Source organism: Rutilus rutilus, assembly GCF_951802725.1.
Source record: "Rutilus rutilus genome assembly, chromosome: 1".
Lineage (NCBI taxonomy): Eukaryota > Metazoa > Chordata > Actinopteri > Cypriniformes > Leuciscidae > Rutilus > Rutilus rutilus.
The window spans coordinates 14547121-14559278 of NC_140209.1; the positions used below are offsets into that span (position 1 = coordinate 14547121).

Sequence of the window (12158 nt, forward strand, 5' to 3'; positions counted from 1 at the left end):
ACGCCTGGCCAGACAGTGGGAAAGACTGAAACTGTCCCCCTCTGAAAGAATACCAAGTGAGGACATACACACCAGATGATGCATCTGAAGTCAGTGGTAATGGAGACATACATGATGTGGAAGGGCCAAAGCTGGTTAATTAGAATATCTGTATGTGTAAAAACTGTGCCATTTGTGTGTATCTTGTCCTGGCACAATACAATCTGTTGACAGATGCATACCATGTCATTGGACTGGCCTACACATTTCTGTTGACGTTATCGACCACTCAAGTGGCCTGCGAGAGGAGCTTTTCCACCCTGAAGTTTGTTAAAAACAGACTTAGAAGCACTCTAACACAAGAGCACTTGAAGCCTTTATGCTTATGTCAACAGAGAAAGACATTCTGATGTCCTTGGACACTGATGGGGTTCCAAACATGCATACAAAATCCCTTTGGGGAAAAACGTGTCATTTTATTTGTTTCTGTTATTATTATTGTATGTTAAGGATGTCCCGATCAGTTTTTTTTTTGCGGTCCGTGTACTTTTTCGTTCATTTCTTATTCTATTTCGGAATGAAAGATGAAATTTAAAAAAGGGTGCATTTTTTTTTTTTTTTTTTATATCCTTTGGATATTAAATTGTACTGAATCCCCCCTCCTCCTTCCACGGTGAATTATAATCAGAATCATTTAATAATGCATTGTTATGTGCCCCCCCCCCCCCCATCCTCCAGTGTTTTATTGTGTGAATACTGTACATCATGTCTAATAACAGCAGTGAATATGGACACGTTTCTTGTTTCCTGACAAAAGTTATAGTGGGATACAGATTTTTTCAGCCCGTATTTTTGACCTGCCAAAAATAGCAACAGCCCCACCAAAACCAGCAGTCTTTCCAGCCACAGGTCCACCAGCAACAAAAAATATAAAAATATCCCCTCTGCATAATGCACAGATCATGGCCTATCAACGTCTCCACTTCCATTGGCGCCTGAAGAAAGCAAGGAAAGCCCCCCACCACCCATCCTCACCACATTCTACAGAGTTACTATAGAGAGTGTTTCAGTCAGCTGCATCACTTTCTGGGAATTGCATGGGAATTGTACGGCCTTCGACCGCAGCGGATAGTGAAGACAGCTAGTAAGATCATAGGAACTGCACTCCCACGAATCTATGACATCTACAATGCTCAGTGTATTTGGAGGGCCGTCAATATAATGAAGGACTCCACACACCCACTTCACCCTTCTACCCTCTGGCAGGAGATACCGGAGCATCCGCACTGCCATCACCAGATTATGAAACATCAAACACTTCCACACACCAGAACACTTATACCCCCCTTTTGCATCTAGGAATTCTTAAAGCTTAGGCCTTAACTTGAAGTGAGTCTCCAGTACACTTTCAGTTTTAATGTATAATAGGATACACACAGTAGATCCTGTATCCACTTTCTTCATCACTTGAATGTACAAAATATACATTAAGACAATAACTTTGGCCACTGTTTTTGACATGCTGTTTACATACCAAGTATTATTTTATTAATAAATCAATTATTTAATCTGCAATTATTGTATTATTAATCAATATATTGTAAGCTATTTTTCAAGCAAAATAAAAAAGATGACACAAACTTGGAAGGTGTGATGTAATACAACAAGATGTAATGAATAAATTCCTCCAGAACAATAATGTACAGAAAACTAAGGAGTACAAGCAGTACACAGGAAGGCGGCATCTGTTGGTGGGCCTTGAATGCACATATGGTGGATCCACCGCAAACAAATGTCACACTGAATCTGGAAAACAAATTATTTGGATTTTTGGGGAAGAAGCTGCAAATTTTCATTCTTGTGCAATTGAAGTTATATTTGTAATATACAGTAATTCATGTGGAGATAAAATCATAATAGAATGTTTGTTAGTCATGGATCAAATTGAAGAAATAGAACAGAAAAATCCAACATAACAATACAAGAAAATTCTTGATAACTTTATCACAAAACGTATTTCATTTCACATTTCTTAAGTTTGATTTACCCAACTCAAGTCGGTCTCAGGCCCTTCTGACCCACAGAAGTGACATATGTCTGTCAGGTCATCTTCGAAACAAAACAAAAAACACAGAGCATGCACCTATAATTCTTCATTTTTCACACTAATACCTTTTAGGTAAGTATGGAATAATTCTGATAGCTGCATAAGATGTTTTACAGCAATTATAAGGACAATTATTTGTATTGCTAAAACATCCCCTGATAGCTTATTACTCACCAGTCTCTAGGAGAAGAGTGGCAGCGATTTGCAGCCTGTGTTTGATGATAGCCTCTTTCGTAGCAGGAAAATCTACTGTCTCATTTCTCAAAAGTTCTTCTGCAAACTGAAAAATAAATGTTTGACTACATAAAAAAAAATCATGTTACAGAGATATAAATCTACTGTCAGTGAATAACTTAACTAGTCTTAACTAAACAATGGTCATATTATAATGTGAGGGTGAGGACACTGCTCTGAATAGTAAACATACTTTCAAGGCAAAGACTCCACACGAGGTACCGTCCGATTGTTTGGGATGTGGGACTGTGTCGCATGTCCACCTTGAGACATTGCATCCCTTGGTTCGCATGAATGCCCTGAAGAAAGAAAATAACAATTTAAAAAATATTATGATTTGCAATTTTGTCACACACAGTAGGGGTCAATGCCACCAGGTATGCATTTTTAAACCGTACAAAAACAAAAGACTAATAAAAACTACCATAGATTCACATTTATGTTATCACATTTAGTTTTTTTGTTAGATTCGTAGCTTTTCACATCTTTATAGAGCTCCTCGGTGGATAGGTGATAACTTGTGGGCTGTGTAAAGAATGACAAGCTCTAATGGTGGCTAAAATCCTGTGCTGCCAACTACTCCTTTTCTCTTTTATGATTATTTTGTTCAAATGTTATAATTAAGTTTTCTTATTGACATACTAAATTAAATGTTGAAATGTTAATAATGCTGAAGTTTAATTTTTACAGCTATCCTTACCTTGTTGTTTCAAGACATGTTTTGATGTCCAGGAACAGGGACTTCCTTTGTTGTGGTAGATCACCTTTTTTCATGAAAACAAATTACACATGAGTTCTTTACTAAATCAAGCATAAATCAACATATTATGGCAGTGCATTTTTCTTCTGTGACGTAATTTACTTTTATAATAAAGCACACATATTATATTATCGTTTCATTTTTAATCAACTTAAGATGGCATGCTAGCAAGTGGTTTCCCTTCTGTTGTACTCACCGGAGATTATCCAAAGGAAAACAAAAGTGTAAACGGCAGTTTACAATAACTAAGGCTTCTTGACACTTTTACTAGCTAATACCAGCATTGAAAATTATTTATCCCGTGTGTTAAGTGGTCTGTTTCACTTTATTTATATCAGTCTTTATCTAATGATGCACTTGACAAGAGAAAAAAAAAAAAAAAAAAAGAGTCGCTCATCTTCTTTAGCTGCGCAACATAGTGACTCAGCCGATAAACATGAAGCAGTGCCATCTAGGGGAACGGAGAATCACAGCAATTACAGTACTTTGGCCCTGTGCAGTTTAGGTGGGCTACATGTTTGACAGTGATCATGTGATCATGAACCTTGTGTAGAAGCTGCTGCTGAAAGTTTGATGCTGAAATAATCATGAAGACCTTGATTAGCAATTATACAGTTTAATTTATTAAAACTCTTTTGGATGGCATAATGTAGAAACATTACTATAATCAATTATATGAAATTAATAACACACATGACAGTTTAGAAGAGATCAGCTGATCAGAGCACTATATGATGATTATATCGTTATCATCATCATCAAGAAGATGACATCATCTGATCACATTTCCTCTTACTGTTCTTGCCATAACACACAGTTCCAGCAGCCAGAGAAAAACTAACATTAAAACATCAAGAGTCAAACTGCCCAACTAAAGCAAACACTGATCACCATAATGGTGACATCAAACCAAACTATTAATTTCAATAAATCATCATAATCTAAACCTCTGTTAATCTCAATAAGAACTTTTCCACACATATGACAGACATAAAGTTCATTTGGTTAGTAATAAGTGAAGCTAGTAATGATGTTTGAGGAGTTGTTTAATGAAGTTGGAGCCTGACATCTAATGTTTAGGCCGGCTACACACTGGCTACACAGCGTGGCGTTTCTGTTGCGTGAGCGTGGCGTTTTCTGTCTTTGCACACCAGAAACGTGTCTGACGCGGCGCTGCTGCTGCTAGGTGACGATACAGCAAAGACAACATCGGCAGTTTTGACAGCAAAATAGGCTACAGAATATTTCGTTCTGTATTGACAGGTGCAATATTTGAAAATTCGATAATTATTTATAATTTTTTTTAAATTACATTTATATCTGCATTTATTTCAAAACCTAGAGACTTTCAAACATCAAAATATAATTTATTAATATGCATTTGTGTCAAAATTACATATAATCAATCAATCAATCAATCAATCAACTTTTATTTGTTTAGCACATTTAAAAACAACACAAGTTAGCCAAAGTGCTGTACAAATCTAAAAATTACTCAAACACTCAACAAACAGTACTCACACAAAACACTGGGTTAATATACAACCCTGATCAGTATCCGGAAACCTAGGGGCAATTGTAAGCCACAGCGTAGAGGTGTGTTTTCAGCATAGATTTAAAACATTCTAACGAGTCACAGGATCTGATATGCAGAGGAAGACTATTCCAAAGACGCTGTTCTGCCACAGAAAATGCACAATCTCCTTTGGATTTTTAACCGTGATTTGGGAACATGTAGGAGCAAACTCTGGGATGATCTAAGGGGTCGAGCAGAATAGTGATGCTGTATCTGTATCAGACGTGATACATACTCCGGAGCAAGACCATGCAGACTTTTAAAAACCATGGACAAAACTTTATATTGGACTCCAAATTCAACCGGAAGCCAGTGCAAAGAGGCCAGTACCGGAGAAATCCTAGACCATTTCCGTGTGCCTGTCAATAGTCTGGCTGCTGCATTTTGCACCAGCTGCAACCTTGATAGCAATTTTCTAGACAATCCTAAATATAACGAGTTGCAGTAATCCAATCTGGATGAGATAAAAGCATGAATGACAGTTTCCATGTCCTTAAAAGACAAAATGCTCTTTAATTTGGCGATGCTCCGCAATTGATAAAAGCTACTTTTAACCACAGCATTGACTTGTTTGTCAAATTTCAGCTCTGAATCAAAAATTACACCAAGGTTCCTTGCTTGGGTGTTAACATTAATGGCTAAGGGGTCAAGATGTAAAGTAAGCTGTTTAGCTAACTTAGGTGGACCGCAAACCAGCACTTCCGATTTTGACTCATTTAACTGCAGAAAATTATCAGCCAACCATGTTCTTATCTCATTCAAACACTCAAACATAGTAGTAATGTTAGAGTCATCATTGCATTTCATGGGCACATATAACTGGATATCATCAGCATAACAATGATAAGATACATTATATTGTTGGCAGATTAATCCCAGGGGGAGCATACTGTATACAGGGAAAATAAAACAGGACCAAGACATGAGCCTTGAGGAACACCTGAGGAATCCGACTGAGAAGACGATATAGAGTTTCCAAGCTTCACTGCAAAAGATCTTCCATCAAAATAGGATGTGAACCACTTAAACGCAAGCCCCCTAATCCCACCCCTCTCCCTCAAACGGTCAAGAAGAACTCCATGATCCACAGTATCAAAAGCTGCGCTAAGGTCAAGAAGAACTAACACCGCACAGTTCCCAGAATCTACAGACCACAACAAATCATTTGTCACTTTAAGTAGCACAGTTTCAGTGCTGTGTTGAGACCTTAAACCGGATTGAAATTTATCAAAATTTTTATTTTATTTTAAAAAAGCTGAAAGTTGATTAAGAACCACCTTCTCCAATACCTTAGCCAGAAAGGTCAATTTAGAAATTGGGCGGTAATTGTTTAAGGCTGATGGGTCTAAACTTGTTTTGTTTTTTTAAAGAGGCTGCACCAAAGCATGCTTAAAATAAGATGGGACCACTCCTTCTACAAGGCTCTGATTCACTATAGACATGATTGTAGACCCCACCTCATCCCAGACCTGAATTGACAAACGTGGTGGGACCACATCAAGCGAGCAATAAGATGGCTTAAGATGTTTCATGACTTCTAGCAGATTAGATAGTGACACAGGCTCAAACATCCATAACTGAGCAGTAGTGCAGGAGTCTGGTTGGACCAGAGGAGAAGCTGGATTTAAAACAGAACTATATATATTTGCTCTGGCAACAGCGATTTTATCCACAAAAACTTTCGAAAAACTTTCACAAGCTCTCATAGTGTTATCAACAACAACTGGGCTTGCCGTGTTCAGGACTGTATTTATTACTCTAAATCAGGGGTTTTCAAAGTCTAAGACAGTGGGCCTCCCTTTTGACACAATTTACCCAATGGCGCCCCCTCCCAAAAAAAAAAAAAACACAAACAGCAATGTCAAACTCTTAACTCCTCACTTTTATCATTGTTTGTTTTAGCATGAAAAGTGCAGTTATAGGCCTCGTTTACACTCTCAGTGAAATGTGACCCAATTCCGATTTTTTGCTCATATGTGACACAGATCGGATGTGTTCTATGACAGTGTAAACAGGAAAAAAAAGGCCTCATTCATATGTGGAAATTAATCAGATATAAATCAGATATGTGCCAATGCGACTGTCATGTAAACAGGCAGATCAGATTTCAAATCAGATTCGAGGCATTAGGCAACGTCTCCGCGGCCTAATGACGAGATAAACCCCATTAAACGCGTGAATCGCGCATCTACAAAAGTACGGATGACCTAACGAAACGTTGTGTCGTCATTAGGGTTGGGTTTTATCCGATACCAGTACCTACTCGGTATTTTTCAAATGGTTCCGGTGCTTAAACGGTTCTTGAACCGGTACTGAAAACGAAAGCGCACACACTTTATAAAAAAAATAATACCTGTGTGTGTGTGTGTGTGTGTGTGTTTCTGAAAAAGATTTTCTGATTTCTGATTAAATGAAAAATCCTGCTGTTTAAAAGGCTACTGATGTAGCCTAAAGTTAAGATCAAAATTTTGAAATATCTGACACTGAGTATAGAAATATTTAACAAATATAGCCTCATATAAATATACTTGATATACTTCATACTTGATATGCAATATTTGCAGTTGGCATTAAAATACTAGACTTACCCGAAGAGGAACGGCTGCTGTTATCATCATTTGTGATGTCCACCACGACACTGGCAGCTGAACTTGAACTTTAGTCAAGCGTGATTTTGGGTTCTAATCCGCATTCGTATTTTTTTTTTTTACCGATTATGCTCATCAGTGGTTGTATATCAAGCAGGGACACTTTGTGTGCATTATATTTTGTGATTTCACCAGAACGAATAGATCGATCTCCGCAACGTATTGAAGCGCGCGTCCGAGCGAAGACAGTGCGATGTGCGCGAGCCACAAGAAAAAACACTGTATCGCCACTGATCGCAGCGGCAACGAGAACTTTGATCACTTGATTTAAAAAACACATTTCAGCGCTAGATCGTCTCTTATTTAACAAACGAACTAAATGAATGCTCTGATGGTTAACTGGAGATGTTTTATTATTGGATCAATCGTGCCGCGAGATGTTTTATAGGGGGCGGTGTCTGCGAAAAAAGTCAGGCACCTTAATCAGGCACCGAAAGTTTCGTTCTTATTCGGTCTCGTTACTACCGTTTACGTCGGAACCAGTTCCTTATTGGAACCGGGTTTCGGTACCCAACCCTAGTCGTCATAGAGGAATATGGACACACGTTGACAACATATCAAAGGTTGGCTTGCCCATCTTAAAATTTCGGACCCACTGCTCTTCGTTAAAGCCAATATTTTCGTCCTCCTCCGCCTCAAAATCATGGTGATGTTTAGCGAACTTTGCATATATCACGCATCGCGTTCGTCCATCTGTGCAAGAAAATGTAACCCTTTAAGCATGCGCAATGTTTCAGATAGTATGGCAAGTGTAAACGCATGAATCGGAAATGGGTCACAGTTGAAAGAACGTGTAAACGGACGGACAAACAAATCGGATAAAGGTAACAAATCAGAATTGGGCATCAAGACCTGCAGTGTATTTTCAGAATAATAATTTAACTTTTTTAATTTATTAATTTAAACTAATTATTAGGCTATAATCTTTACCACTCCTCGCGCCTCCCCTGGCATGCTCTGGCGCCCCCCTGGGGAGGCGCGCCCCACACTTTGAAAAACCCTGCTCTAAATAACACTCTTGGACAATGGAGATTTTGTGAGATTAAAACTGAAAAGTATTGTGATTTAGCAGATTTAACAAACTGTTGATAAGTGATCATACAGTCCCTGAGTATCTCAAATGAGACTTGGAGTTTATCTTTTTTCCATCTTCTTTCAGCCTGTCTCCATTTTTGCCTGAGCACTCGACTCTCCGCATTAAGCCAGGGCTGAGCTACCTTTTTAGATTTTACCTTTTTAAACGGGGAGTTAGCTATGGAGTCCAGAATACCATTACAATTCAAGTTAAAACTTGCCATCAACCTATCTGACCCCTGACAAGATGGAGACAAATCCATGACACACAGTTGGGTATGAGACTTAAACGCCTCAGAGAACTCAGAGGCAGTCAGAGCATTAATAGGCCTAACACTACGAACAACTGACTCACAGCTTCTAGTGGGCATAGTGAAGAACATATTAAAATTAATAATATAATGGTCTGAAAGCCCAATGTTCTCTATAACAGGCTCACACACTGGAACACCCCAGGACAAAACTAAATCTAAAGTGTGGCCTTGTAAGTGAGTAGATCCCACTACAGACTGAATCAGGTTAAAGGAAACTAACACAGTTACAAATTCTTGTACTAGGGGCCTATCAGGGCAACATATATGAATATTAAAATCACCCAATATAAGGAGGATGTCCTTCTTCAAGTGACGAAGGTTTTCACGTTTAATCCCCCCCTTCTTAGAATGTCGATGAATCGTTCTACAACCAGATGACGCTTCCTGGGAAGAAGGAACAACTGCAACCAAAACATTTCATCCTGAAGTCACGGTGAGAAACACTGGAACGCGGGGCCGACGTCATTCACCACTAAGTTTGCGTGTCCATCCTAAGCAGCAGCAAAGGCACAGGCTCGCGCTGTCCTCTGCATTACCAGCACCCCTCCTCGTTTGCCCCGTTTCCTGCTGCGTTTCCTTCGATTGCTGGCTCGTTGCACAAACAGTAATAAAAACGGGACAAGCACATAAAAAACATATGACACAAACAGCAAACGGCATGCCGAACTACACACAGGCGCCATCTTTCTCTCAGTACTATAAACATATTTTCCTATTCTATTTTGCCTGGAAACGCTTCCAACACGCTTGTGTGTCGCGTGAAAAATAGGCTTCGGTTCTATTTCTAGCACGCATGCGTTTTCTACCGCACCTGAGACGTGTGTGTCACGCGGCCAGTGTGCAAGATCTAACCTGTTAACATGGGAGTCGAAATAAAAACGGACACGCCACGCAGCCAGTGTGTAGCCAGTAACACATCAACCCAATTTTCATTTTCAACCAAAATTTGACGTCTAAACGATGAAGTTCATGTCCAATAACATTGTGACCTCACAATGTGGCCATAATATGAGCACACAGTGAGTGCGCTGTGAGGTTACACTTGTGACTCACATTGTGAGTCATTGTGAATCATATGGAGAGATCACTGTGAGATCAACGTGTTGACTGGGATGTTAATGAAAAAAAATCTGGCCTTTTATTTGTAAAAAAACAAACAAAACACATTTTAATCTAAACTCTGTGTCACTCTTTCTTCAGGATGATCAGAGTTTTTTCTTTGTTTTCTGAGAAGAAGAAAATAAAACGATGAACAATCCTCTGTAAGTTTTTGCTATTGTAAATATTGCTGCAGATTTGCTCAAAACTCATCAGTATTTTATTGTAATATTGCAGGCATCTCTATTTCCTCTGGGTGCTTCGAGTCCTTCCTCCCTGCAAAACAAAAGCATTGACTGACCTCTCGTATGTGTTTTTATCATGATTGCAGATTGTTCCAGATCAGATGAGTGTGAATCATCAGATTGTGTGCGGCTCAAAACTCACCAGCTCTTCTTGCACAGATGATCTGAAGAAGAATCACAGTAGGAGCAGCAAACACTGCGATCTCAACAATAATCACAATCACTGCAGGAAACATGAGAGGAAGAAGAGAAACTGTACATGACTGAAGTCAAGGGTATTCAACTATCAACAGTTATTGATGAAGCTTTTACAGACTGACTGATAGTTTAATGTTATAAAGCTGTCAGTATAAATGAACGTGTCGTACCTCTGTATAATGATCCAGCAGTCACACTGACTTCAGTTTCTCCTGGATCTGTGGATCACGTCTGTTAGTTCAGTTCAACACATAATGCCACATATACACAACATCATCATCACATAATACTAGAGCTTCTCATCACAGAAATGATGGATATGTCTGTCATCATTATCTTCTTACTTCAATCTCAAGGTGTCAGGAGGAGAATGACTATCGCCATTGACCAAAAATAAATCTATTTGATGCTTTATTCATTCATAGATATTCATGTTATAACTTATAAGTGAGTTTCTTGCACACTTGCATTTCTAAGTTTGCAGAAACATTGAAACGTGGAATATCTATTTACTGACGGCATTTAAAACATACAACATTTCCTGTATGAAAACATTAAAATGCACAAAAATTGAGGAATGCTTCGAGGTTGATGTGTGTGACAGTGATCATGTGATCATGAACTGTGTGTAGAAGCTGCTGCTGTAGTTCGTTCATACACACCTTGATTCAGAGAGATTGCTGTGGTGTCTGGAGTCAGTGTTGTTGCTGTAGTTGATGTTACAACTATTAAAAACAAGATGGAAATAGAAATATGATTACACAAAGAAAGTACAAGTTTCAAAATGTATGGACAACTCTTCTGATTATTCTTTTCACTCCTCTGTCAGAAATCTTGCGAGGAGCACTGGTCGAGGCAAATTTATGGTGAAATGATTGTCTTTCCACTTCCGTATTATGGCCCCAACAGTGCTCACTGGAACATTCAGAAGCTTAGAATGGCGCCTATAACCAATGCCATCATTATGTGTTGGAACAATTAGGTTGCGAAGGTCTTGAGACAGCTCTTTGCTTTTACCCATCATGAGATGTGTCTTGTGTGACACCTTGGCAATGAGACCTTTTTGTAGGCCATCCATTGGGACTGAACCAGCTGTTATTAATTTGCACGGACAGGGGGCTGGATTGCTTTTTAATTACTAATAGTTTTAAGCTGTTGTCTTGGCTTTCCATGCCTTTTTGCACCTCCCTTTCTTCATGTGTTCAACACTTTTTCCCTGTGTCATTTCACATTATTACGCATAAGTTAATTACTGAGCTTATTTGTTTTGGTTTCTTTGTATGTACTGATTCCTTGGGTTGTTATCAACATCTGGTGAAAATTTCATGTCAATAGCACCTTTGGAAATATATTTACTGAGAAAAATGGTGACGTGTTCAATACTTATTTCCCCCGCTGTATGTCATTAATTATGGAGCAAGAACCCCCTATAAGGAACCATACCGCCAAAGATAAATTGTGTTTAATAAACTCTAGGTCTCGTCTGAAATGAAGCTATCAGAAAGAGTAGAGTCAGTGTGTGAAAGTTTTGACAAATCTGTCTGAAAAGAGTGTTTTCTCACCTGAATACTTGACAGTGTATCTGACTGAGGTCTTGAGTTGATTTCTCTGAGTAAGCTGACATCTCCACTCTCTGTTGTTATCTTCATTCAGGAGTGTTGTAGTCAGAGTGATGATACAGGGATCTTGATCTGATGATAATAATATCTGATATCTGGAGTCTGTCTTCAGATCAACACCAGTCTGATTCACCCACAACAGCTCAAATCCCCGAGAACGAACCCAATAATCACAGGAGAATCCAGTATCTGAATACAACTGACAGGAGAGAGTCACAGAGCGGCCTGGACTGATCTCAGTCTGTGAGGATGATGATGAAGATGATGATGATGATGATGATGGAGACACTGAAACTGAACACAAGA

The 12158-nt window shown here is 38.9% G+C and overlaps 1 long non-coding RNA gene across 1 annotated transcript; it reads right to left on the reverse strand.

The window, feature by feature from the left end:
• Positions 1–9949: 9949 nt before the first annotated feature.
• On the reverse strand, positions 9950–10515 carry LOC311301327. Its single transcript, XR_014629433.1, has 3 exons — positions 10404–10515; positions 10178–10258; positions 9950–10066 (listed from the first exon to the last, which is right to left on the reverse strand). It is a non-coding gene; the product is annotated as an uncharacterized lncRNA (long non-coding RNA).
• Positions 10516–12158: the final 1643 nt, after the last annotated feature.